The sequence below is a fragment of the Phalacrocorax aristotelis genome, chromosome 14 (assembly GCF_949628215.1).
Source record: "Phalacrocorax aristotelis chromosome 14, bGulAri2.1, whole genome shotgun sequence".
In the NCBI taxonomy this organism is placed as follows: Eukaryota; Metazoa; Chordata; class Aves; order Suliformes; family Phalacrocoracidae; genus Phalacrocorax; species Phalacrocorax aristotelis.
The window spans coordinates 12,825,460-12,853,280 of record NC_134289.1 but is presented as its reverse complement, the minus strand read 5'-3'; the positions used below and the strand labels follow the sequence as shown (position 1 = coordinate 12,853,280).

Sequence of the window (27,821 nt, the reverse complement as noted above, 5' to 3'; positions counted from 1 at the left end):
TCTATAAATCAAAAGAAGTTGACACCTGTTTGCCTAAAACCCTGACCTCGCTCTTGGAGCTTCTTGCAAAATGGATTCCTTCAGCTCTTTCAATTTAATGTGAACTGCACCAAAAGAAAAATCAGTCTGATGGTGCTTTTCCTTACTCGGAGGAACCTTCCCTAGTACAAGGTTACATCATTCTATAAGTACTGTGTGTTTGCACTCCCAGGCTGCAGGCTGGCCCCAGGGTGCTCAAAACTTGGCTGAGGTCTCTTCCAAATTTCAGAAAAAGCTTTCTAGGAAATTTGCCCAGATTTCCTGAAAGATGCTCCTGTGTCCATGTTACTATCTCGACTTTCATCTTTTTGTGATGCCTGTCGAATTCAAATAGCCTTGCTGATCTGGAGTCCATTAGGTAAGGTTTCTTGCTTTGCCTTCTCTGTGATGAAATATAGGGTATTATTTTTTGGTACTAGGTTTTTTTAAACCTCACCAGCTGTTCATATGGCACAGCAGAATGAGCGCTCTCTTTGTAGCCTTCCCATTCTCCTCACCCCAGTGCGTGCTGCACGGCAACAATACTATTCTTACTTCTGGTAAGAAATCAGATTTGCAAAGGGGAACTTAAAACTGCAAGAGAAAAGTGAACTGGAGGTTTGAATGAGGCCCAGCAAGGATTTCTAATTCTGCTCCTCTTAGGGCTGTGTTTTGGCACTCTGACTCTTGGCCAGCATATGTCCCTGTGCAGCAGAAGGAATCATTCCAGCAATCTGTGCTGAGACTTGTCAAAGTCTAAAGTAAAATGCAGGTATCTTATCCTGGTTTTGTCCTGGGCTTTTACAGCATTGTATCCCGCTAGTAAACTAGAGAAGGGGAGGGGAGGGGAAAAAAGGTAATTATTTTGATGATAATTAAGATTATTGATTACATATCTTAGACCTTTTGCATCTTTTCTTAGGAAATGGATGTTTTATACCATTTGTGTCTCAAGAGAAAAAGAAGCTGGTGATGACGTCCACAAAAGAAGAGTCCCTTTAGCATAATTGTCTTTAGAGACTATATAAGCTTACTTCTCTTTTTAATTAGTTGCATTTATGATCATGATTGGTGTGTGTCTTGTCATCCACAGAACATCCACAGAAAGGTAGCAGACTTGTGTGTCCTATGGCTCCTAGCTGCACTGCATTTCATTACAATCACCTTCATTATAAAAAAACCTCTTAATTATGCTCAAAATGCTTTGAAGTTGAGAACAGTGCTGTAACGAGTCAAAATGTATATATGGTATTTTCCAAATGGCACAGAAAAAATGGTGTACGTGGTGGTGCAGGAACATATAGTGCTACGTAACTCCGGGAGCAGAACCATTGACTAGAATTCAGATCTCATAAATTAAACTCCCTGTGCTGCACCTGAGTAGCCAAGTGACCCTAGGGAATACCCTTACTCTTTTTGTTACATTTTCCCCTCTGATAAAATAAGAATAATGTGACTGCAGAGGGGCACAGTGAGGCTTAAATCATATTTTCACAAAGTGCTTGGGGATCCTTTAAGGCAGGGCGTGTATAACTGTGATTATTATTTCATCATTTTAATCTTTTGAAGTGCATAAGTGTTGCCAGATTCTGTCAGCTTAGATGCATATAGGTGTAGTGATGTCACAGATACATTTTCTAAATAGCAACAATATTGATGATGTGAATCTGCAATGCCAAGAGTTGGGCAAAATTTTGGGTTGCAGGTGTAGTAATAGCCATCATAGAAATGTGAGTCTCAAATATTGTCCCTGAGGAGAGATTTGCAGAGTCTTCCAAGAGCTTTAGGAAGGGATGTAGCAAGCTGGTCTGCTTTGTCCACCCAGTTTTTTTGTTTGTTTGTTGGGGGTTTTTTTGATCTTTGAATATACAAGGATTAGTATTTTAAATACACTTTGATTATATTTTGGTTTTTGGCTCGAAAAGTAATTATTTGAAATACAGCTTGTGTTTTTGTTGGGGAGGGGCACGGATCAGAGGGGGAAACTGAGTGCTAAGAAATGTTCTCAGGAAAAACTTGTGAGCTGTTACAAAGCTGACAGTTACAAAAATCCTCATGTAAGCTTAGCGAGAAGTGCTCCCTGTTGTTCAGAGCACTGCAACTTTTTAAAAGCACTCTGGCCTCAGAAAGCAACCGTAATAGCCAATTCTGACAGATGGTATTAAGCACACGGGCAGGGAACCAACGCGGTTTTGATACTTTACTCCCATTGCAAGCTCTCTCAGCGCATGCCTCGTGGGTTAATAACTTGAGCTCTCTCAGAAGGAATCCTGGCTTCTGGTGCAGCAGCTTGTCGCAAGACGTGGTAAGAAATCGCACACGATTTTGAGCTTGTAGCCTGTGAATGTGTGTCACCCTGGTAACCGTTTGCACCTGCAAGCATGAGTCGTAAGAGCTGAGGAATTGTAGGGTGATTTTAGGTAGTCTTCTGAGCATTGGAAATTCTTCATAGACAAAGCCACGTAGAATAAAATAGAGCTTTATTTTGACATTCCAGCTGCTTGGTGGGCAGGACCAGGGCACCTACTCGAGTCATCTGTCCCGCTGCAGCACCCGTGTATGCTGGCTAAGGGTCTGGCTCCTTTATTTAACTAGAGCTGTTTTAGATGGTGGTCATTATATGCCTGGTATATAGGAAGACAAGACAGAGTTTGTCAGTAACTACAGCATTTCATATTTAGGGTTGTCAGACGCTTGTTAAAAAACCATAAAGACTGACCTTTTTCATAGTTTAAGAAAGGCGCTTGTCAGAATTAAAGCGTGTCTTAAAATTCAGAGTCAGTACAGGGACCATGCTGATAAGCTGGTGTTTTATTCTGCAGATATCTTTCTAATAATAATGGTATTTGTCCTCTTACAAAACCCACCTGATCTGAGGAGCAGGAGCTTATAAATTGGATAGCTTCACTGACTTTAGAGGGGAACTGACAATGAACACCAGCTGAGGATCTGTTCTTGAAAGTTTTACCAATGAGATATTGCTGTTTCGTAGCACCTTTCGTCCCTGTGTCTCACAGTGATTTGCAAACATTAATTAAGTCTCATAGCACCTCTCTGATGTATGTAAGTGTTGTTAGTCTTAGAGATGTGTGAAATATTCATGACAAAATTGGAGGTGTTCAAAGTTTACGTTCCTCACAAGCTCAAGGATATTAAGGAAATGAAATGTTATTTGAGATTATCTGCATCAGCGAATTGGTCTGTCTTTTCCTCTTTCATATACCTGTTCACAGCCAGAACGTCTATAGGGTTTGTGAATAGACGCCTTGTTATTGTTCCAATTTTCAACAGGAATGACTGGCGTTCTTTCACATACTTGTATTTTTAATTCCTTGTACTTCCTAATTAGCCAACTCTAAATAGCTGTCCACTATACGAAAGGAGATTGGGCGAGTGACTCCCTGTCTACTCAAGAAAAGTGCAACTTTTGGTAGAATTTACCTGGGCAAAGATTTATTATGAAACTGCAATGGGAGAAGGAAGCTGTAAAGCAGGGGAACTGGCTATTGTTTGGTTCCACCATAACTATAAAGGAATGTTTTCCTCTTCATATAGCTGTGGGTGTGTCTACATTAGTAGTTCAGAATAGTATTGGGCTTTTGAAGTGAACTTCCACTCCCCACTCCACTCCATTCGTATCACAGACAGGCCTTGTAGCTCATGAACTGTAGTTCTTTGGGATAAAACTGAACTAAAAGGTGTGCCCCAGCCACAAGTGGGCCAGCCGTTCATGGCCAGATTAGACTTCTCTGAGACCTAGCAGCAGCTGTTTTGTTTCCCAGATCCCATTCCTCTTGCTCCCCCCTAATGGGGACCTATCCCATGAGTCCCAAATACACCCTTCTTTAACAAACTTTCTAAGTCTCAGCTCCCTGATATTTATGAGGATGACCAGAGTTAAACAAGAATTACAGCTCTTGTTTTGGGTCTTCTTCACCCCATGCGGTAGGGAAGGCATGTCAGAGAGACTTCAGTGACCCCATTTATTTTCTGCACGATGCTTTTGTGCTAAAGTATGCTTCAGCTTATGTAGAAGTCTGTTTTGTTTACCCTGTGCCCTTTAAGCTTTGGTTGGTTTGTTTGTTTTTAGTAAATAATTAAGATTGGTTTTCTTAAAACTGCTTTGCATGATGTTGTGCTGGCTCTAAAATAGTTTGGGTTTAGCTGGTCTAGCTTTGCTGTGATTAAGTTGCACATATTTTCCAAATGGTTAATGGCCTCTGATTTGATATAGTTTTTCAGCATAATTGAGCAAGCTTTAGGGAAGGAGAAGCTGTGGCTATTGAAAAAAGTTTTTATTGGAATATTAGAACTGTCCACATGATCCACTGGACTGGGATCTCGCGAGTATGTAGCAAAGAGGACTACAGTGAAACTAACATACAAGATACTGAATGATTCTTTGCTTCCTATGTCTAATATAATCTATATAATTTATCACAACTTGCTTTGTGAACTTTGTTCACTGTATTAGAGTCAGAAAACCATAAACTTCCCATTTCAGAAAGCAGGTGAAGTGGTGTGTTCAAGTACTTTGGGGACTTTTCTTTAGGAACAGTTGGCTTTATTAATGAAAATTGTTTAAGAAAAAAGAAGCTGTGACCATTCCTATTTTTCAGGTCAATTTGCACTACGTAAGCATTTTAAGCTAGGGAATATCCCTTTAATATAGAAATCAAATCATAAAATAGAATTATAGAACCTTCTAGGTTAGAAAAGACTTCTAAGAGTGAGTCCAACTGTTAACCCAGCACTGCCAAGTACACCACTAAACATGTCCCTGAGCTCCACATCTACACATCTTTCAAATACCTCCATGGATGATGACGCAACCCTCCCCTGGGAAGCTTCATTCAATGCTTTACAACACTGAAGAAATATTTCCTAATATCCAATCTAAACCTCCCCTGATGCAGCTTCAGGCCATTTCCTCTCGTCCGATCGCTTGTTACTCTGGAGCAGAGACCAGCCCCCCCCCTCACTCCAGCCCCTCTCAGGCAGCTGCAGAGAGCGGGAAGGGCTCCCCTCAGCCCCCTCTTCTCCAGGCTAAACCCCCCCAGCCCCCTCAGCCGCCCCCCAGCACACTTGTGCTCCAGACCCTGCCCCAGCCCCGCTGCCCTTCTCTGGACACGCTCCAGCCCCTCAAGGGCCTTCTTGTCCCAAGGGGCCCAAACCTGAGCCCAGCATTCGAGGTGGGGCCTCCCCAGGGCCGAGCACAGGGGCCCCATCCCTGCCCGGCTCCTGCTGGCCACACCAGTGCTGACACAAGCCCGGGGGCTGGCGGCCTCCTTGGCCACCCGGGCACTGCTGGCTCATGCTCAGCCGGCTGTCAGCCAGCACCCCCAGGGCCTTCTCCGCCGGGCACTTCCCAGCCCCTCTGCCCCAGGCCTGGGGCGTTGTCTGGGGTTGGTGTGACCCAAGGGCAGGACCCAACACTTGGCCTTGGTAAACCTCACACGCTTGGCCTCAGCCCATGGATCCAGCCTGTCCCGGTCCCTCTGCAGACCCTTCCTGCCCTCCAGCAGATCCACACTCCTGCCCAACTTGGTGTCATCTGCAAACTGACTGAGGGTGCACTCGATCCCCTCGTCCAGATCATTGATAAAGATATTAAACAGGACTGGCACCAGCACTGAGCCCTGGTGAACCCCGCTTGTGACCGGCTGCCAACTGGATTTAGCTCCATTGACCACAACTCTCTGGGCTCAGCCATCCAGCCAGTTTTTTACCCAGCGAAGAGCATGCCCGTCCAAGCCATGAGCATATGCTCTCTTATTCAATTGGTTTGATAAAGCTCTAAAGGTGGGAGGCCGAAGGAGTGTGCAGAATGCTGAAACAAAACTCCAAAAGACCAGAAGAAAGTATGCTGGCTTTAATAGTCTATCCCCCTGTGTAGCTCTGTGTTAAAATGAATCCTCCTGCCCACACATGCATATCACAAAGTAAATTGATTGTTATTTTGATTTGCTTTGGTCAATGGTTTGTGATAATGAAATTTCATATCATCAGGCAGATTTACCAAAGCTGTAGATGGCGGGGGAGGAAAGGAAGCTCTGTAGCCGTGTGGACATATGCGAGTGTGCTACATTTGAACCCTTTGTGAAGAGGTGTAGTCGATGGAATTTTTGATGGGTTAGCAGAATCTGGGAGATGTTTCTCTATGATAACTTACCAGTAATATTTTCCTGTAATATCAATACTCTGTATATGCCAAGAAAATTCAGTGCTTTGAGTAATCATGTAGTGGTCTATAGTGGTAAAAATAATAATAATACTAAAAAAACCCACACAAAACAAACAAAAACAAAAAACCCCCAAACAAATCAGTGTTATTCCTTTCGCCTTATTCATAGAATGATAGTGGTACCGACCCACTGCTCCTGAAAGACTACAGAAAGCCTGCTGGAAATCAACTGCAAATTTCCTCAATCAGAAAATTATACACCAGCAGAGGCTTATTTGAATGGTGAATGGTTACAAGCTGCAGTGTCTAGTTCTAGAGATGAGCTCGGATTGCTGTCCACCAGGTATTTGGGGATTCTGGCTTGGACCTGTCTATCTCTGTAAGAGACACTGTAATGACGAACGAGTGCTGTTTTCCCATCTTGGAACTGTCAGCTGAGAAGGATATATTGGAAATGACATCAGAGTTCATATTCTAGACCTCGGGATATGCTGCAGAAATGTTCTGCTGAGTCACCCTGGTAACCACCCAAGTGCGAATCATAGTTCTTCAGAGGAAAACAAAAGGCAGGGCAGAAGGGCTGGTGGTTCTCTAATGAGAAGGAAAACCAAGCTATCAAGCCCAGCAGGCTACAGTGGCACCTCGAGTGCAGCTTTGTGTAGGAGAGAGGGAGGAGCAAAATGGGATGTTTTGCCCCTGAATTTTTCAAAGTGGAAGACCTGAAATAAGCTTGAAGCACTGCAACCTTTCAGCTACCAAGTATATTGAAGAGGCTGTCACATAAGGAAATATTAGGCAAAGAAGAGCAAATCAAACACATTTTGTGGCTATTGACTTTAAATAGCAAAAAGATGGAAAATTTGAATTTCTAGTCAGGTACACATGATCGGCGTAATGTTGTGTTGTGCCATAATCATTAATTTGAAAAAGAAGAGTGTTGTGTTTGGATCTAATCTAGTTAGGATCAGTTCTCTTTTTAGTTACTACTGTATTTTAAGAAGGCAATTTTTCAACTCTCTGCTAATGTAATTTATCACCTACATTCAAGGCTCTGACAAGATACCGGCTCTTGTGTTATGCATAGTAATTGCTGCTGCCCTCTTTGGATTTACTCTCTGTATTTTTTCTGTAGCTGGAGTACTTCTGCTCCCAGTTCTGCTTTTCTGGCAAGGATATTATAACGAAGCAAAAGTGTCATAATTTCTCATCACATGTAATATATATAGACTGTGATTTTCCTTTTTATAAAATGAGCCGTAGAGAGGCTTGGTATGAAGTGCGTTACATTCTCAAAATGAAAAAGGTAAATTCGGTGCATTAACTGGCTAGAGGAACGACTTGTAACTACAATTCATTAGGGATCAGGTACGAAACAGTTGGCAATCAGGACTCTGATTAAAAGCTATGTACCTACCAGTGACTGCTCGATGCATAATTAAGGCAGAATCTTTACAGACTTCAGTTTATGCTGAATGATTGTAAATACTCAGTATTTGAGCTGTTCGTTGGCATGACCCTTCATTATAGGCTTCTTTAGCCCTTTCATGATCTAAAGGATACAAAAAGCATAGCGCTAATTTAGCCACAGTTAGAGTTCTAAGCTCAATTTTTCAACCCGAGACTCTCAGTCTAATGAGTTATCCAAATTTCAATATTTACCAATTATAATTTCTAGTTACAATTAACTTTGAGAGGTCTGAAAATTAAAACAAAGCTCAGTTCTGATATTTAGTAACCTCAAAGCAATCAGCTAGAGTAAATGTAGGATGTCAGCTATCCTTTTGGCTCTAGGATTTACCATTACTATACTTTCAGAGCAGCTTTGTCTCATTGCCACCCAGGCAAGTTCCATGTTGCAGAAATTTAATTGGAAACCAATAATACTCGTGCAAAATATTACATATAAGGAGTTGTATATAGGAAAGTTCATCTGAATATTAATTATAAAAGCCCTGAGAAATCATGTGCAGATTCTTACATCACATCTTTTAGAAGTGAATCTGTGGATCCTATGGATGATGGATAATTAAAATCCTTTTGGATTCTTACTTTCTCAGATGCTCACGCAGAGAGAATTTACAATCTCTCTGCTCATTGCTGAAAGTGGAGTTCTCATGTTAGTACAACAGCGATCCAGAAATAATTGCAGTCTCATAATGAATATGAACATCCAGCTGGGACTTCAATCCCAGCAATGGAGGCAAAAGGGAATGCATTAAAGCTGAATTCGTGTTAGTGAATTGAACCCCCATGTTGTGGTAGAACAATATGTCTATGCCAGTTAGAAATTAAAGGAGAAAGAGAAGGAGGAAATGAGCAAAACTTCAGAGAAGGTGGCCTGGAAAATTATTAATGTGTTTGTTCAGGAAGATATTTTTAATGAAGTGCCTAATATCCTTGTCACACCAAATTATTTTCCTGCAGCTTGGTTGATCAAGGTTAGAACTACTCTAATCTCATCTCCTCCTCTTGAATTTGGTGGCATAGATACAGATGTTGGCCTGTTCCATAGCACCTTTTTAGTCTTCTGACATTTTCAGCTCTGTGCTGCAACATAAACAGAATTGTGACAGGTTTTTCATAACAACATTTTGTCTGAACAGGCATTCAGTTCAAATTTCTTCTACCAGATGAGTCTACAGAGTTGTGGCCACAAATGTCTTAAATAAAATGTTGCAAAAATCAGTACATTTCCATGAAGTAGGTGTACATCAACCTACACTGTATATTGCGAATGGGGAAGGTTTTGAAGACCACCTTCTTTACCGGTGCATTCACTTCATCCGTCTGTGTTGTCAGCTAGGACCGCTGACTTCTGTGAACCTGGTTCAAAGTAATTGCTTTCTCGATAATTACAGCCATTCCTCATCGTCTGACAAGGGAGTCAAAACTGACAGCTCGGCCATCTAAAGGAGGAAGAAGCAAAGAAGAGAAGTGGCAGATTCTGGGAAGTCTGTCCTGTGTGCAGATCAGCTCAGGAAATATGTAGTTCAAAAGGGAGTAAAAAAAGTCGTTGGTCCTCAGAGCATTAGTTTAATATGAGAAACATTTGAGTATTCACAGGTAGAAAGAACATTCAATCCAAATAACTAGTTTTAGGAAAACTTTACATTTGATACAATTCTGCTCTAGTAAGGTTCGTTTTCTGGTTTTTAAGCGACAAAACCCCCTCACTAATAACAGGATAATGATAAAACTGCTACTACTTCATCTCTCGGTACTTATGAATTTCATTGAGAACGTACGTTTTCGCCAGCCCTTGCTCTTGCATGCTTGTTGCATTTCATTTTTTGATTTACTTGTGTTAACTTCTGCAACCTCGATTTCTGCAGAGTCAAACTCATCAGGAGTTCACATGAAGACATTTGACTCTTAAGATCTTCTATTCAGCTCCTTCTGACCCTAGATCAAGTATCATTTAAAATTAATGATATTTAAAATACTTAAGCCACAAGTTGAGGGAAGAAATGACCTTGTGGAGGTTATTATATGAATTCTGCTGTATTATCTTTGGCAGTAACTGTGAATGCAAATGATCTCCTAGCATATATAGAGAATATGTTTAATTTTTTAAGTCAGTAGCTACTAATCCAAATGAGGGTGGTTTACTACCTTGATATCTCCACTGGGAAAAAGAAGGAATCCAAACAACTGTACTTGAAATAGCAAATCTATAGAAATGGTGGAAGCAAATTACTAATAAAATTCAACTCTCTTCGTCTTTGAAGGCCTCTGTTATGGTGCTCTGTAATAAGCTAAGGAGATTCTGTTATAAGGTTGACTTTCTACGCGTGGAGACAGTGGAGTTTTTAAGGATTTTTGCTAATGTTAAGTAAAATTTGTATCAGCTTTAATTTCCTTACAACTAGGACTGTGAAGTAGCATTTGGATTCCCATCTTTCCTACAGAAAGGAAGGTGGCTAATTCAGATGGATGTACTTTTTTGTTCAATGAATAATCAATTAGTGTTCCATAAACCAGGTTACGACCCCTTGTACCTTTGTCTTTCATATGAAGCGTCAAACCAAGAAACCAACGGGTTACTGAGGATTGCATAGCACGCTTTGCAAAAGTCATCTTAAATTGATAATGGTGGCACTTTTATTTTCAGTGTCTTGTAAAATTACCATTGAAGTTATAATTGATGCTGTGTAGTGTTGTTGAAAGCTGTTAATAATTAATTTTTACAATACTATTTACCTCATATATTGCACCTCATTCTGGTGCATCAGAAAATTTTTAGGAAGGGGAAGAGAGTATCATCTTAATTTGGGTGCCAGTTTGGTTATATAGCTAAGAATAGTACGGGGCTTTATGGCTACGCCTGCTGTTGTCTTTGGCAGATCACACCACGGGGGAAAGAAGTCAGTATGTTTTGATGGGGGACTTGTACCTCTGAAAAAGGTTTTGATTGTGAGCAAGGTGGCACAAAATCAGTTAAATGGAGTTGCCCTGGATTTCATCAGCGTGAATGAGATAAAATCTGTCCCGGAGCCTGACAAATGTCCCCGGACTGCTTGTTTCCTATCAGATGTGATAGTGTTTTCACTATGTTTTTGATGAATGTGTTCTGCAGTGAACTTCTTCCTTCAGAGACATCTTTTTCTGAGCTCTCCTGTATGAAGTGCAAAGGCGCTCTGCCTGCCCTGTTATCTAGGTTCCATTCACAGCACATAAAATTATGACATTTTATTCTTTATATAAATGTATTATAGGGAAGCAAAGCAAATAAAAAGTAATGAGAAGATGAGCTTTGATGGTACTGTAGAAGGAATGCAGTATTTCAGTGAAACAAGTGACAGCCAATAATGCTGCCCTGTTTTATCTTTTTGAACACCTTTAACATTTCATTCTAGTGCTCTGCATTAATTCACATAATACTCCTGTTGATAACAGGTTTATTTAAAACTCATTAAAAGTTAAGAAAAATGAGATTTGCATAGAAAAAAGTGTCTTTGGAACTTTCTGCATTTCCCCCTTCCTCATTTCTGCAACCCTCAACATACTCAGCAAAAGGCTATTACGGCAGATGTCAATCAAACTTCTGTTGGCATTACTTGTTGGTATTTCTCACGTAAAGGAAGCAGGCATATGATCCAGGCCTGCCAAACGCGTGAAGGCTGTGAGCCTAAGGCAGTTTTAGCTGCCATTACTGGGAATTGGGAACCACTTAAAAGCACTCCAGCAAGGTAGAGAAGCCTTGTGGTCCGGTGATTCTTGTTTCTGAGCATGTGAGACCTTGGTGTGTGTTTGGAGGTGCCAGGCTGAGAGCCCTGGAGGGAGCGGCTGTCAGCTGGTGTGCTGACAAATGCCCTCCTGCATCTGTGGATCCCCTACAGCAATAGAAATGCAGATTATTTTTTTTTTTATTATTTCTTTCTCCTGCTTATTTAGTTCTTGGCTGTATTCCTAATTCTGCCCACGAGGAGGCATATGACTAGCAATTCTTAAAAATCTGGGGATGTGTGATCCCTGCCTATTTGAAACTGGGGGCAAAAAGCCCTTATAAACCATGAAGTACATTAGTCATGCCTAAGTATCTAATAGCCTTTTCCTTGTAGCTGCCCTACAGTAAATCTTGCATTATCCGTTGTGTTATTTACACTCTAGTATATGTATTTATGCTATAGTATGAAGCTGTTTTGTAGGTGACATCTAAGCATATATCACTCTAACCTCTGTAACGCTGAATGTGCTGTAACCTGTTTAACCCGTTTGCCTTATCCTATCTGTCACACTTATTTATGGGTTTTCTGTGACACAATATGAAGTAACGGTTGCCACAGGAACTGCTGCAGTTGCGAACAAGCAGCCACATAGCTATCGCTATACCATGCAAGGGCAGAGGGACAGCACGGGCAGCTCCACGAGGGACGAGAGCCATGCTGTCCCTGCAGCTGAGACATCCGCTTTGTAGCTACACCCTTCTAGCCACACCGTGCGTTTGGGGTAATCTTTGCGCATGCTTTCTGGAGGTCAAAACGTTAGATGCCATCACCTGGCTGCAAGGAATAAGTAGTTTTTGCTTTTGAAAGGACTAGATGGAAAGTTGTTAGCTCTTGACTGGCAGCAGAGGTGTTTTGAGTACGTTGACTGCAGACTGATCGGCACAGCACTCTGGGACCTTCCAGGAGCTCAGCTGTAAAAAGCCAGGCTTATTAAGGAGCACAGAGAAGTACATTTCTCTCACACTTGGAATCCAGCTACTGACATCAGTGTTTCATTGAATCATGAAGCAAGCTAGTCCCAGGCTGTTGGCATTTAGGTAAAACATCTTCCATGGGCTGAAGGAGGGGAGGTCAGCGTGAGGCAGCCACGTCTCGTGAACGTTCCCTCGTCTTCCTAAGAAACAGGTTTCTGTATTACCTGTGGCATTCTCTTCCCTTTCTTCTCCACTTCCATAATTTGGGGTGATAACAGCTCTCTCAGTGCTTCTGCCTCTACCATTTGTTGTTACCTGCTAAAGGAGCTGGGAGAGCAGGGGCTGTGCTGCAATAGCATAGGCTGCAAGTACAGGCAGGGACTCCGCTTCCTAAGTCCACCTGTGACATCTCCTTGACTTGCTGCCAGAAAGAAATGATTCCTCACTGTTTTGAAGAGGGGGTCCCCTTTTTAGCTTCATTTTCCTCAGTAGCCCACTGATCTTAATGAAGAAATAAAGCACTTTGCTCCCCTCTAGCAGTCCACGGTGGCCAGAGTGAAGGAGGAAAAACTATTTTAGGAGAGAACAAAGCTGGGAAGGATAAGAATGAGTTGGAGGAGGGGGGAAAGAAGGCAGAAATCTTTTTCTGTTAGTAGTGAGTGAACTCATGTAAGGGTTCCAAGGATGCCAGATGCCACCCAGGCACCCTGTTGCTCCTCTCCTCAGCAGGATGAGGGGTGGGAGAAAATGAGATGGAAAACAAAACCCACTCGTGAGTCAAGATAAAGGCAGCTTAATAAAAGCAAAGGCTGCATGCAGAAGCAAAAGGAAAACAAAGCTTTTATTCCGTACTTCCCACCAGCAGGCGATGTCCAGCCCCTTCCCGGGAAGCAGGGCTTCAGTACACGTAGCAGTTGCTCTGGAAGGCAAGTGTCATAAATAACAAATGCTCTCCTTTCCTCCTCCTTTTTCCTAGCTTTTATTACTGAGCAGACATTGTATGGTATGTAATATCCATTTGGATATTGCGTATTCCCTCACCCCCAGCCTAGTGGGTGAGGGGGGAATTTTGGAGAGGCGGCCTTGATGCTGTGCCAGCGCTGCTCAGCAGCAGCCAAAGCAGTGGTGTGTTATCAACACCTTTCTAGCTACCAATATAAAGCACAGCCCTGTGAGGGCTGCTGTGGGGAAAATTACCTCCCTCTTAGCCAGACCCAACACACTGCTTTACTTGATATGTTGCAGTTTTTATCAGGATTTCTCCGCTTTTGTATTTTTTTAACAATTTTGGTACAACCAGTTATAACAGCTACATCTTTTCATTGTTTGGCTTGAGATGGAGAAACTGTCAAATTAAAACAAATTCTTCATTGTTAATTGTTTTAAAAAAAAAAATATTTTTAGAAAAAGAAAAAGTGTTAATTCGCAAGTCTAATAAAAAAGGCAAGCCAGTGGTTGGCGGGGAGGCATTACACAGGTAGGACTGTGTACATCCGCCGCAGTACAAACTGAATTTATCAGTCTCAGAAAGTAGGGGTAGTGAACCAAAGCTAATGAAAGGTCAGGACTGGTGGTACTTTATAGAACTCCTTCAGTGTGATAATGCTTAAGAATAAGAATTGAACCTCTAAAGAAAGGACTAAGATAGCTTAATAAATTAAAGTATATTCTTGGATAAAAGAAGCTAGCTGAAGGACTGGGTGAATCTCAGTCGGCTAGTTGTTCCTATGCCATTGCTTTGGTGTATTTCCATCCTACTTGTGGCTTTATAATGTGTTAGGATGTAACAATGGTGATTTATCTTTTGTTGTGCAAGCTGACTGCCAGTTTTATTGCATGAAGCTGTTTTAATTATCTGCCCAGAAGAATACAAGACAAATTAAAAATCATAAGGGAGCAGCAGGTATTTTTGAAATTAGATTGCTTTCACTTCTACAATCCCTGACCCACTGTCTGTCTTGTGAGGTGAAGCAATTGGGTAGATGTTAATGTAAAAGTGAGGGAATGGAAAAGAGTGATATCATACATATCTATTAAATTATTGAAGATTTGGAATTACTTTCTTGATGGAATTTTTCTCGTGTTAATAGTATGCTTCAGCTCCTGAGCTCAACAGTGTGCAGTAAGTCTTGTACAAGTACCAGCATTTATAAATTAATATATTACACTTAGAGAATGCGTATGATCTTTTTAATACATCATAAGATACCTCTTCTTTTTGGTGCTGTCCACTACTAACTTTCTTTCTTTTGTTAAATTACGCATTCAGCTTTCAGCTCTGAAGAACACCGTTATAAGTGAATTAGCACATAGTACAGCTGCCATTCATATTTCTACTGTACGTCATGTTTCTCCTTTCTCATCATTCAGGTTGTATGGCTTGCAGAAAATTACTCTACAGGTGCATATGCAAAGATTGACTCAGCAAAGAGCCCAAGAGCCCTTCAAGCTAAGAGAAAGGAATGAAGAGGAACAGTATGTCAAGGAGCGGCTGTACAAGATGGCTGAGAAAAGAAACTGAGGAAGGGGGGGCTGCTGAGGTTTGGTAAGAAGCCCAGGAGCCAGCCTTGGGAACCAGTGATAATACAGGACATGAGTTGGTGTGTGTGAAAGTGATGAGGATGTGGAGAGGGAGAGGAATGTTTCAAAGAACTTTCTGTCCTAGGACATACGTGAAATTGGTTTCTTTTTTCCAAATAAATATGGAAGGCTGAGATGGTTGGGTCTGGGACAGGGATCCCAGAAGAACTGTAGTCTTGGTGTCTGTTCTTCCGAAGGAAAAGATGGAAAGGAACCCGAAAGTAATGCCATCACACGAAATTTACAGGAAGACGTAGCTTGTCAGGCTCGTTCTGTGAATGACCAAGTACACCCAGAAAATATCCACTAAATAACCCAAACCTGTCAGTCCTAAAATCAGTGTTTCTTACAATTCTTCAGAGTAATTAGGTAGCTCATACGCATGCCCCAGGCAGCCCTGCAAAGCCGTAAGTGCGGGGTAGAGGTGATGTATTTTTTATGAGAGTTAAAATATTTATAGGTAGCAGCTGAGGTAGCTGGAGACAGAGGACTGCTCTCAGCTCGAAAAACCTACTAGATAGGCAGGTTAAAAGTCCAGACCACTGTGTTGTGTCAGCATGTGTGCCGTTTACAGATGCTAGCGTCGTCCACGTGCATGCAGGCGGCTGCAGCCAAGCTTCTAATTCGCTGACGGACCTTTCTGTCTGATATCAGAGTCCTCCCGCTGTTTTCTGTGCTGAATTGATTTATAACTTCTTGACATCAAGCCTAGGAGCATGTGATGGGCTTTCAGTGAACGTGCCAGCAAATTTGGTAGCTGCATTTGAGTCGAACTTGTTGTTCTTGGTGTAGTGCTGTCATGAGGAGGAAGTAAATTTTGGATGGTGGCATATGGCAAGGAATCTTTTGTTTCATTTCAATTTTAAGCAAGATAAATATTTTTTGTTTTCAAACCAACTATTCAGGATTTTTTCTCTTTTGTACATGTCATTTGCTGTAAAAGTTTTCATTGCTTTGAAAGTAATTCGGTTTCCGAGCTTGAAAATGTGTCCCATTTTGGTGTGGGTTTTCATGTCATTGTATTATCTTGCTAACCAACATTTTAACTCAAGTGCTTATTCTAAATATGAAGTCATTTTTCTGAGCATCTATTTCTGATGGATGCTTATATTGCCATTGGTTAATTGGATAGCATTAGAAGGAACCTGGGACAGAAATGGATCTCAATGACGCCGGTATTTTAGGATTTTAGGAAGAAAACACAGATGTAAACCTAGTTCCCTGCTGTGGCATAGATTTGAACAGCAGGTTTTGTCTGTTCTTTGGGAGTACAAATAAGGAGAAATTCAGGAAGAAGCACCTGTGCGTTTCAGGGGATTAATTCCTCCTGGTATGATGCTACATAAATAAATCAATGTCTACTACCGGTTAACATTTTTATTCTTTTCTTGCCATGCTCTGACAAAGATGGAGCTCCCTAGATGCTGGTGGCAGTTTTTCTGGGAGTTGACTTGGTTGGTTGTTGGGTTTTTTAAAGTGGATTTTTAAAAAAAATTGTAGAACTCTCAAAAAGTCTGATTTTATAGGTTGGTGGATAAGAGATGAAGTATTTTTGTTACTTTTCCTTTAAAAAAGGCCAAGACTTTTCTCAGTGTCCCACAGTATGAAGGAACTGAAACATGCTCTCTAGTTCAGTTTCATGGGGTAAAACACTTTTCTGTCACTGGGCAGCAGCCAGTCCTTTCCTATGTCCCTGTTTGCCTGGAAGCCTTTCTGTATACCTGTGTGCCTGTATTCAGGGACACTCCTGAATGACCTGTAAGCAGACTAATGGCATTTACATAAGCAGAGAGCTGTACTGAAAATATTGCCCTGTATTTATGGGGTAAAGTGCTGCTGAACGAAACCACGCGAGGAGCATTTAAAGTTCTCATTTGCCATAATTTTAATTAATTGGGTTGCTCTCAGTGTTGTAATATTGTCTCCAGAATAAATGGTATTAAGCTAATGTAAATAAGATAATTACTGAGAGGGGGTTGTAATTGAATAGACAATTCGTGTATAATTAAACCCCAACTTTCTGCTACATTTATTCATTGGACATTAGTTTTAAATTATTTTATTCATTTATTTTTGCTTTAATTAGTACGACCTAATTTACATTTGTGTATAGCTTCAAACATTTAGGGACATATTGGAAAAGTTTAAAAAGCAGGTATGAGTAATTTCAGTCTTTGTGTTCTTGAGCTCCAAATGAAATGGATGTTTAAATAAGTAAAGTAGTAGAAGAGAGAAGGTGCTTCAGGAAATTTCAGCATAGAAACATGCAAGTTTTACCAAACAGCAGTTGGTTTGAATGGTTTTAGTGTTTAGAATAACCAATGTCTTCTGAAATAAAAGCGAAAGTATCAGTTTTGCGTCGATAGCAATTATGAACATCCACTGTTTCACTTTTTTTTTAAAGCCTAAACTTGTAGCATGGCTTTATCATATCACAACAGAAAGGTGGACTTACCTGTGATTGACTGAAATACTATGGGTGGATAGCCCTGTATCAAACAAATTGTCAGCTGCTTTAAGGCCAGGTATTTTTCAAGGGAGTAGTTTCTGGTTACTCTGTTGAATACGTATTGCAAAAAAAAAAACCAAAAAAACCACACTGCAGCCTACAGATACTTATCTCCATTTTCAAAGCACGTACTCAGTGTTCAGGACAGCCACTGGAATAGCAGCCCTATAGGCTTTGTTGCAAAACCTGGTTTAAAACAGGAACTACCCTTTCAAGTTTTTCCTCTTTGCTCTGCCTTTGTAAATAAAGTCGAAGGAAAGGCACAAAGATGAGAATAGCTGTTTCACCTTCTTCTCCAGTTATTGGCCTTTCTGCCAACTGCAAACGCATTGACCAGTTGTGGGTACAGATAGGTGCAGCATGCAGGTGTGTATGCATGCATGTAACTGACCCGACAAACAACTTCATTAAAGTCCTGGTCACCAAATTTCCATTAGTCACTGTCATCTAGATTTGTACTGATGGTTCAGGTGGAAAACATTCCAATCCCTCTAGTTTCTGGAAGAAAATCTTGCTTAAAACCCTTGCAAGTACTTCCCGCTCAAAAGCACGCCCTTTGGAGATGTTTTACTCAGTGACAGACATAAGGTTAGTGTGGAAAATGTAGGAAGCTGCAGCAGAGCAAACGTTAAGCCCATGGTGCAGAATAAGATACAATGAATTGTATAAATATCTCTTTTAAGGCCTGTTTCTGATGTATCTCTGGTACCTGCAAAGCTGCTGTTGCAATTACATGTCTTAAGGACATTTAAGAACAGTACTTTCTTTGAGACAGCTGTGTAACCACGCTGATTTGGTCTGGTTTGTTCACCAAGGGCGATTCACTGATGTGCACCCATCATTTAAGTTTAGCTAGCAATGATCAGCCTAAAAGCCACTGCTGTAGAGTAAGAGGCATCTTGTACTTGCAGCACCGGGTTTTTTTTTTTTAAAGAGTAGGAGGCTTTCTTGGAGACTACCTTCGTTTTCCATAATTTCTGCCTTGCTCTATGGTAACGTTCCTGTGGCTGAGCTGTTCATTGAGAGAAAGGTCACACACATCACACGTGCCTGTTCATGGGGCAGCTGCCATGTTCTCTGTTTCTCTTTGACCTTCCGTAGCGTTTAGTGTGTGTAGACTGATGGCAAGTGCTATTTCTGGAAGAAATCATAGTCAAATTATGTAATACTCTGATGTGTAGTGGTCTTTAAAAAGAATATGTGGATTTTAGCTTCAACACAAGAAAGAAATGCAAATGCTTAACCCTTCCACCCATGTGCACGTGCAGAGAGATGCATGCTGTGTTTCTCATGAAGGTGAAAAGATGGTATTCAAAGGAAAAGAAGAAGGAGAGGCCATTTAAATAATTCAAGGAGAGGAATAAATATCTTCATCATCTTTTTTCTCCAGATTGCTACTTTGATTCACTTCTCTTTGGTGGTGGCGTTCATGCCACTGCACACCTGCTGTTGCTGCTGTCCTGATCAGTCCTATTGTGTCTTAGTTTTTCTTAAGGATTTCTTTCTGGATGTATAAATGGAAACCTTTCAAAGCCCAAAATAGTTAGTGTTTAGTCGGTGGTTTAAATGACAGCGAAGGAGAGGTGATCCAGAAGAGCTACGGACGTCACTGTAAGAGACTCTATTTATTTGTATCTTTGCCTGTGGGTCACCATTTTAAGTGTATGTGTATTTATGTATACTTTAGAGAAAGGCAAGTAGCACACTTCAGTGTATCAACACATATCAGTGTATATTTCCTAGAAATACATAAGTTTATGCTAGAGGAGGGGACCTCCTCATTAGTATCAAAATATGCACTAATCAGCTTGTTAGCCACCAAACTTCTACCTCTAGTAGTTGAAGCAAGTATGGGGTCAAAGATTTTCCCGTGGGATTCACGATCTTTCTCTCCTGGCAATTAGCTTATAAATACTGGCTTTTTGATGTAATCAGTCCATTAAAAACCAAACAATAAGGTGTTCAGATATCCTTTTATATCCCTGGGGCTTACAAGTGCTTTGCACTGAAAAGATTCAAGGGTGTCCAAAGGAAATTGATTCAGCCTAAGACAAGAAGATCATCCGTTCTTCCCTCAGTCTGACGGATACATTTTCATAAGGGGTCTCTGGGAGCTCCTTTACATCGCCCTCCAACATATCAATTGCTTTAAGTAACTGATCTTGCTTAATGTAGTGCTGTAGGTGCTTTTTCATTTGATCTGTCACGAGTAAGTTCACAGCTGCTAAGGATATCTCTTGCAAGATCAGGCTTTCTCCTAGTGCTAGATGAGTCATGGAAATCAGAAAAAAATTCATTTACTACTTAGGCAACTTCTACCTGCAATGGACTGGAGGCTGTCCCTCTAATTTTTACAGGACTCAGAAGCACAGTTGTGCCTAATACTTGTCTCAGAAGTCCCATTTATGAGTAATGCCTTTTTTTCGATCAGGCAGTCTGGTGTGTACAAGCACTTTGTGTCTATCCGCCCACGCTTTGTCCTTTCTGTCTTCATCTGAAATACTCCACTCTGGGGCTCAGTAATACAAAATTGATGAACAAATAATATGCTACAAGTGGGAAAATGTACTGCTGGGTAAATGGGTTGGTTGTTGCTGCTTTTCAAATGCCTGAGCTTTAGCTAGAACAACTCATAAAACCAGAGCCTTTCAGTATTGTTTTAATATTTCCCAGCTCTTTACATTAAACTATATGTACTCTCATTCAAGATAAATCATTGGTGTAGTAAAATAGTTTTATTCTATTGAAGGAGAAAAATGCAAAGCTGTTACCAGTATATTATTAAAAATAAAACGCGTACCTGGCTCTTTCTCTGTTTTCACCGTGTACACAGTATTCTTAATCATAAAACATATTTGTACATTATTGAAGGTTTAAAATATACTATTTTCCTGGCAATGACAAAAGATTGAAAGATCCCATGGCGTTAGATAAATTCTGAATACAAACTGAGATTTATCTCTGCCTAGGGTATCAAGCAGTAAAAATGTGGTCGTTACTGTTTAGAGTGGTTATTACAGCATGGTTATGCTGCCTAGCTTGGGTGTACAAAGTTATCTTTTGCTGTCATGAGTGACATTAAAACCACATTTTTATCCCATGATCTTTATTCAGCCAGTTTCATGGTGCCGTAGGTACAGAAGCTTGTGTTTTTACTGCAGAACGTCGTCCTTTTTGTTCAGTTCGGCATAGGCTTTGTGATGGGTTAGGTTCACATGGTGAAAGCCATGGCCTTTTTTTGCTTACCTGGAGCCTCTAGTGCGATTAGAAATGGAAACGGGAGGTAGAAGGGGAGGTCAGGGCCCTGAGGTGACTAAGGGAGGTATGTTTTGGTGCAATGAAAAAGTGAAAATAAGACTATTCCAAGACTAAGAAAGAAGGAGATGAGTGTTAAGGAAGTCAGTGAGGAGCAGGTTACTTCAACAAAAATGGAAAACAGGCCTGGATGAGCGGGAATGTCAGAGAGAGACATGAGATAATTTATAATCTGGGTGATACAGAGCATTCTGCATATTGCATTATCAAAAACAGCTTCCCAAATGACTCTGGAGAGTTCCTGCCCTCCCATCCCCTTCCTCTGCCTACTCATTATCGTTTCTCAGGTACCGCTGCTTGCGTAGCTGTTTCCTTAAACCTCTTTCTTTCAGAATATTCCAGCATCCCCTGACTTTGTTAGTGCCTTTTTAAAGAACACTCTTATGCAAATACCCCACAGCACTTGGACCAGTTGTCCTACAACACTGTGAAGACCCAGTAAGAAAAGCTTGATTTCTTGTTTGTAGAATACTTCTTCCTGGAGTATAAAGGAGGCCAAAAGAAATTCTCCACAGGAGGTTCAAGTTCTGCTTACAGTTTATCTGTACAGTCCTGGTGATTGCAGCTGCTTTTCAAATGGTGCCCTGAAAGGAAAATTTGTCCCTGTAATTCTGAAGCTGAGAAAAGAGTAGAATTAAGACTTTGCCTAATTAGTGCTACCTTTCAAAGGTCTATTTTAAGCTGTCTTCCTTCAGCCTGAACCATTTGATAGTTTCCAAAAATGTAATTTAATCATATCTGATTGCTTGCTGGAATCTGCAATTAACCTGGGTGCAAGGGAATTGACAGTATTTGCATGGTGCTGCATAATTTACCGGGAGTTGCTTGTGCCACATATATGTAAAGCATGTTGGCTGTTTAAATTTATTGGCCAGAAAGTTTTAAGCTTATGATTGACTAATTTTTATTGCTCCCTTTAATTTGTGTCCCCAGGATGATTCAGATATGAAACACCATGTAATTATATTCTCTGTAGTACCAAACTTTCCTTTGCAATTATGCCACATTTGTAGTTGTTATTTTGAAAGATTAAAAACTACCTACCTAGAAAGTTATTTTTGGGGTGCAATTGGTTGCTAGGTTGAAGCTAGATTTTCAAGTAATTCTAGACATATTGTTGAAGAAAAATCTTAAATTAATTCATTGAAAAAGTAGTTCTCATCTCACAAGACCTCTGAAAAAAGATGCGTTAAAAAGGATGGAAGTAGTTTTAGAAAATATTGTGTTAAGACTAATATTATTGTCCTATGGGGGGGTTGGTTCTTGCATCATTTGCATAATGAAAAATAGCAAGAAAATGGAAAAATTGGCCAGCTCCCTGCAGGTAAAGTTTGGGACTGTTTGGAGTGCCTTTCTGAGATCTAGGTTTGTACCCTAGTCCTACTCTCAAGCCTTCTTGCATTATAGATTTCTGAATACTGGCCAGTGCCAGGAGACTTTCACGTAGTCTTTGTACTTCATTTTCACTACGGTTTCATGAGTCTTGGTTCAGGAATGACAATTGTTACAAGTTTTCATACCTCACAATCTGACAGAAAGGCTTCTACCTTCTGACATCTCCCTTCTCTGTCAAACTTGGAAATTCAAACAGTCATTCACTGGAAAATTATTGTGAAAATAGATTGAGAAGCCAAATATTTTAACTGGAATACTTGCCTAATCTAAACATCAACAGCAACTCTGAAATTTAAAAAGGTCATAGGTACTCCGTGGTGGCCAGGAGGTTATCAGAAACTATGGCTTTAGGCTCCCATTTAGGTGCAAGATATTGCAATAAACCCGGGCACAAATGAGAAAATGACTTTTGCCTCGTAATTTTGTCAGCCAGACACACAAGGTTATGCAACTTTCATTTCCCAAGTACAAAGCAGTAAGTGTATGCCGAGAGCGTAACACGTGGGGATCAGCAGTCAGTTCTGCGTGTCTCGTATTACGTGTTATTTACATTGAAACCGGGAAGCAAATTGCTTGGTTTCATGCATCTGAATCCATTTACAGCCTTTTTTTAGTGTTCATAAAACTGGTGAATACTCCCTTTTGTTGAAAAGATTGTGCAGATCTTAAATTTCCTGAGGAATAATACGTTCCCATAAAGCTGTCACAGACTCCAAAAAGCAAAAGATAAGGGGAAAACAGCACAAACCCAACCGACTTGACAGTTTATCATTGTGTGAGCCAATTGCAATTGATGTAACCGTATCAGAGACTTGCAGGTGTTTAGATTTTAAGATGACATTTGAGACTGTAGAAGTAATATTTGCAGCAACAGCCTTGATAAATATAATCCTGTCTGAAGCTTCATGTGCACGCTGTACAACTGGTACTTCAGAAGAGGAGAAAAGGTTCATTTATAATCGCTTGCAGAGAAGTTAACAAAAGTTACTAAAAGCTTTTTTGAGACTGTGAACTGCCAAACCCTGCCAACTCCTCTAGCCAAAATAGACTGCCAAGTGATTTGCACAAAGTGTCTGTGGAGATCCAGAAAGGCCAATCTAGGGATTCAGATTTAAGTATTTTGGGTTGGTTTGTTGGTTTTGTGGTTTTTTTTTTTTCCTGGTAGAGTCTACACACTTCAAGGAGTGGGTAGTGCCCCCTTCAGTTTGCAGCCTTTCTGGAAGAGCCTGAGCATGACTTCTGAAGTGACCCCGAAGACTGGGGAAGAGAATACTGTACCGCAAATAAACATCTCTCTGTGTATCTAGATTTAGGTTCTTGATGTTCTCTGCTGATGGAGAAGCAAGAGGAGGAGTCGTTCCCACATTTGCCCCTGGGCTTTCTTCCCTTTCTGCCACCTTCTACCCGGTTTTGCCTTCCCACCTGATCTTTTTCTGTTCTCTCCTATTTCCTTCCTTCAGATCTTTATATCATTGCGTGTTGTTTTCTTTCTTCTTTTTCATTTCATCACTTTGTAGATTTCTAATTATTACTCCTAAGTCACTAAAATGGGATTCTTTCCTGTCTTGCAGAGTCAGCCTGTTTGGAGACGTCGCCCGTGATGAGTGATTTCCAGAAACACCAACTCAGTGAAGTCATGGAACAACAGTGAAGGTTAACTGTCCAGAGGTAATTAGAAATCTCTCTACTATTTTATTACCATGAAAGCCTCGTTCCTGCCAAGGATGGTCTTGTTAAGAAGATGCCAAGTCTCAAGGAGACAATTCAGCAATCCAACAAGTCGTGCATTAGTAGACTCATAAGAGGAATGTAACGGATCACAAAACCAACAACACCTAATGCCCTTCTTGAAATAGAATTGGAAGGCGGTGATCCTTCGTTGCATGTAAAATATTAGATACACAATCTTGCCACGATGATTCAATAAATCTGAAGTTAAACCTCTTTTTAGATTTGAGGATCCCAAATTGACGTTTATACAAATATAGAAAAAAACTGACTTGAGGCAAAAATGTGGTAAAGTTTGCAAAACCCCTGTGAGCCAGTAAAAAAACAAAAAGACGGTTGAGTTACCAGGAGAAGTGAATACCACTCAGTATATCACCCCAAAAAATTATTTCCTATGCACAGTGAAAACCTAGGAAGTTTGGGGGTTTTTTAATGCTTTTATTAAGAATTATAATTCATGTGGATTTGCAGAAGTGTTGATGCAGAACTCTGCCTGACATTTTGCTTAGTCAGTGAGACAAAGGATGAGAGCTGGCCTTGTTAGAACGCTGCAGGTGGTTGAATATACCGGGAAAGATACACTTCACTGGGAACTTTAAATTCAAGTTTTCCTGTGAATTGTCACAAATATGCTTCGAGTACCTTTGTGTGCTGATGCAGGTTTTCCAGCGTGTTTCAGAAAACGTGTTGCCATTTATTGCTTCAGCTGGGTATGAGGGGACTTATCACCGTTCTTTAATCTCTTTGTAGGCTTTAAAAAAACCTTTTAATATATTGCTTTGTGTTAAAAGTTGTCAGCGCCGCTGGCAAGCACAAACGATGAACACGAAGGAGTTGTACTCTTCTGGATGTGATTCATTTTGGCACCGTGCTTGTTCCCATGGCTAAGCCCTGTGTGCAGTGCTGTTCTTGTCAGGTTCGTTATGTGTGTTTTCTCTTTCCAAGGTATTATGTCTTCACTGTGAAACATTCATCCAGACTCAGATTTGGCAAAGACAGCCTAAATCTAGCAGCATGCTGGTTTCCAGTAAAAAATAATTTGTTCCCTTGGAGGAAGGGAAGGGATTTGGATTTTAAAATGCTTCATTGTATTTTTTTAACACAAAACTTGCTTTACGTTTCCGTATGTAACATTTCACAAGCGGTTGCTTAGAAGTGACCTTGAGGATCATTGAGTAAAGTATAACACGTTATGGGAAATTTCAAGTTCTGTTTTTAAATGTTAAATTCTTAGAGAGTAATAATAGCTTCAGAAGTTCGACAGTCTTAATGTGCCTGTTGACAATATGCTTTCCTTTCCAGCCAAGAGCAGTATATAATAAATTAAATTTTTAAGCATGTTTTCCCCTCTAGGAAATTAGCCTTGAAATTATAACATGGCTAAGGAAACTGGGGAAAGACACAGGTATTGTACATGATGTCCCAAGCTGGCTGTGAGAGACTTGAGAGGAAACAGAAATGGTTTCAAGCTTTTCTAAGCTAGATTGTGTTTATACAGACAGAAATTCCTACACGGGATTAAACTGAAGGTTCATCTAGTTCACTCTTCTAACAGAGGCTACATAGGAAAATAAGAGACTCTCATACTAAACAGGGGTAGGATTTAATTGCCTCCATATTTATTTTATATCTCATCCCAATTGCTAATAAAGCTTAGAGCTTATGATGGATATGACACAAATATGAAGAGGTATTAGTATTTAATACTGTGCTAACAGTCAGTCTCCAGCCAGATCTTCTCACAGTACATAGAGTGAACAACGTATATAACATGTAAATATCAATGGAATTTTATTGCTGGGGAAAAAAATATATAATCCTAAAAAAATTTGCATGATCAGCACTAACACTTGAGGGAAGTGGTTTTATTTGCATTACAATATAAGCTATTAATTTATTGCTGGTTGCCTTTCAACTTCTGTAATACTTTAAGGTAAATGGATGTTTATCTGCACTGCAAAAGCAAAATCCTTCATGGCCAGCACAGATTTGTGGTGAAATGGGACCAGTTCTGTAGTGACTTTGGAGGCTATAGGGATGTGTTTTCCAGGAATGGCTACCCATGGCTTCAGTATACCAGTCCACACTTCTCCTTTTCATCTTGGGTGTAATTTTGTTTTGCTTTACATAATACAGTTATTCGATGAAACGGTGCCTTTTAATGATAATAACGAATAGTTGGTTGTGGTTTTGTGGAAGTTTAAGGAACAAAAAATACGTCCTCAAAAATATTTATTTAACAGACTTTATATTTTGTTGACTCCAGCAAACTTTTGATTTAACACCAATGAAGAATACCGAGTACACAGTCCAGGAGTCTGAAATTCTGCTTATGCCCAGATTAGTTCAGGAAGAGGTTGCAGCGGTGATGCCTTCCCAGTGTCATTCTCGTCATAAGCATTAGGACTTGGGAGCAGCTGTCTATTTTTGTCCACAATATTTGCTGCTCTGAAGCTGCCAGCTTAGACGCCTGTTGCAGGGTGAATGTGTGTCACTATCTGTTAGGCCTGAGGTGAAAGCAGTTTCACAGAAAATAGGAAGCTGAATGTATTTTTATAATAGAATAATTTTGAAATGAAAGTACTGTTTCCTGAACTATTATTTCATCTTCTGACAAATAAGGAATTGCATATTTCAGGAGTTCTTATTTCAGTCAAATCTGCATAAGTTATGGTACAGACTTTCAGGCCAACAGGATTTGTGTTTTAACAGGTCAGAGTCATTATTACATGATTATATTAATCAGTGTGATGAGTTTCTGGGCTTTGTTATTCCACTTAAATAGTCACTTCTAAAAGTTAAGGGTTTGAGTATGTGTTGCTCAGTTATTAGAAGCCATTGGGATGCATCTTTCAGCCAATATATTTCTAATGCAGTTATCAGTTTTAAAAAAATACAGTTGTGCGTTTTAATCTGTTATACTACCAATAGTGAAGGAAGTCTCCCTCATCTTTTTTGCTCAGTGAGGTAACTTGGCTGATAACCTTTATACAGTCCAGGGACTTACTTCATTGCTTTCTAATAGAGTTTCTGGAGAGTATAGCTTTAGATTACAATGTCGAATGGCCATAGTGCCTCAGGGAAATATGTTCTCATTAATGGACTTGTTAATGATTATCACTGAAGAGACTCTAATAGTATCAGATGTAAATGTTGTCACAGCCCTCTGTCTTTATCATGCAGATATGGAGATGCATCATTAATTCACACAGACTCGGGGCTGTGCAAATTGATGCAGTATGATAATGCCTGAAGGAAATTAAAGGCTGTGCATTATCAATTTAATATTTCAGATTTCTATTTCCAATTAATACAGTCTAAGAGATAAGAGGAATTGAACCACAACAGCAGTATGGGTCATTACGGGTCATTCAAAAGAGATCAAATTTGGACTATGTCTCTTTCAGTTCCAGCTTCACTATGCTCCTTTGCGTCCTCGAGAGGGATGTGACAAATACAAACCTGTATCAGTGAAGTCTCTCAGCTGCAAAGTTAAAAACATATGCTATACAAGCACAAAAAACCTCTGGCAATATGAAATAGTTTACAGAATCTAGAAAAGATTTTAAGCAATTTCCTTATCAGGAATTACTTACCTTTGTTCAAGTATAGCAGTATCTTATTCCTTGATCGTGACTCTGGGTTTATTCATAATGCATTGAGTGCAATATATCAGAACCTGTCTCAAATTTGTAGCTTTAGATACTACATATTAATAGTATATTTGTTGATTATTTGCTCAAATGGTGTAAGAATTTGATTATGAATATTTGGGTTGGGTTTTTGGTGGGGATTTTTTTGGTAGGAAACACCCTGGATTATTTCTTTGTTGTAACCATCTGAAATATCAGTATTTTCAGAACAAAAGAGAAATGTAATTGGCTTTATATGCAAACATGAAGGCAAGCTTTTAGAAGTCATAGTGCACTTATAACTATGTTGTCACTTGT

The 27,821-nt window shown here is 40.2% G+C and overlaps 1 long non-coding RNA gene across 1 annotated transcript in view; it reads left to right on the top strand.

Moving 5' to 3' along the window:
- LOC142064418 (uncharacterized) overlaps window positions 1-27,821 on the top strand; it is an 82,511-nt gene that overhangs the window by 31,421 nt on the left and 23,269 nt on the right. The window contains exon 2 of the long non-coding RNA XR_012663098.1: window positions 23,715-23,811. This is a non-coding gene — a long non-coding RNA (uncharacterized LOC142064418). The remainder of the gene's footprint in view (window positions 1-23,714; window positions 23,812-27,821) is intronic.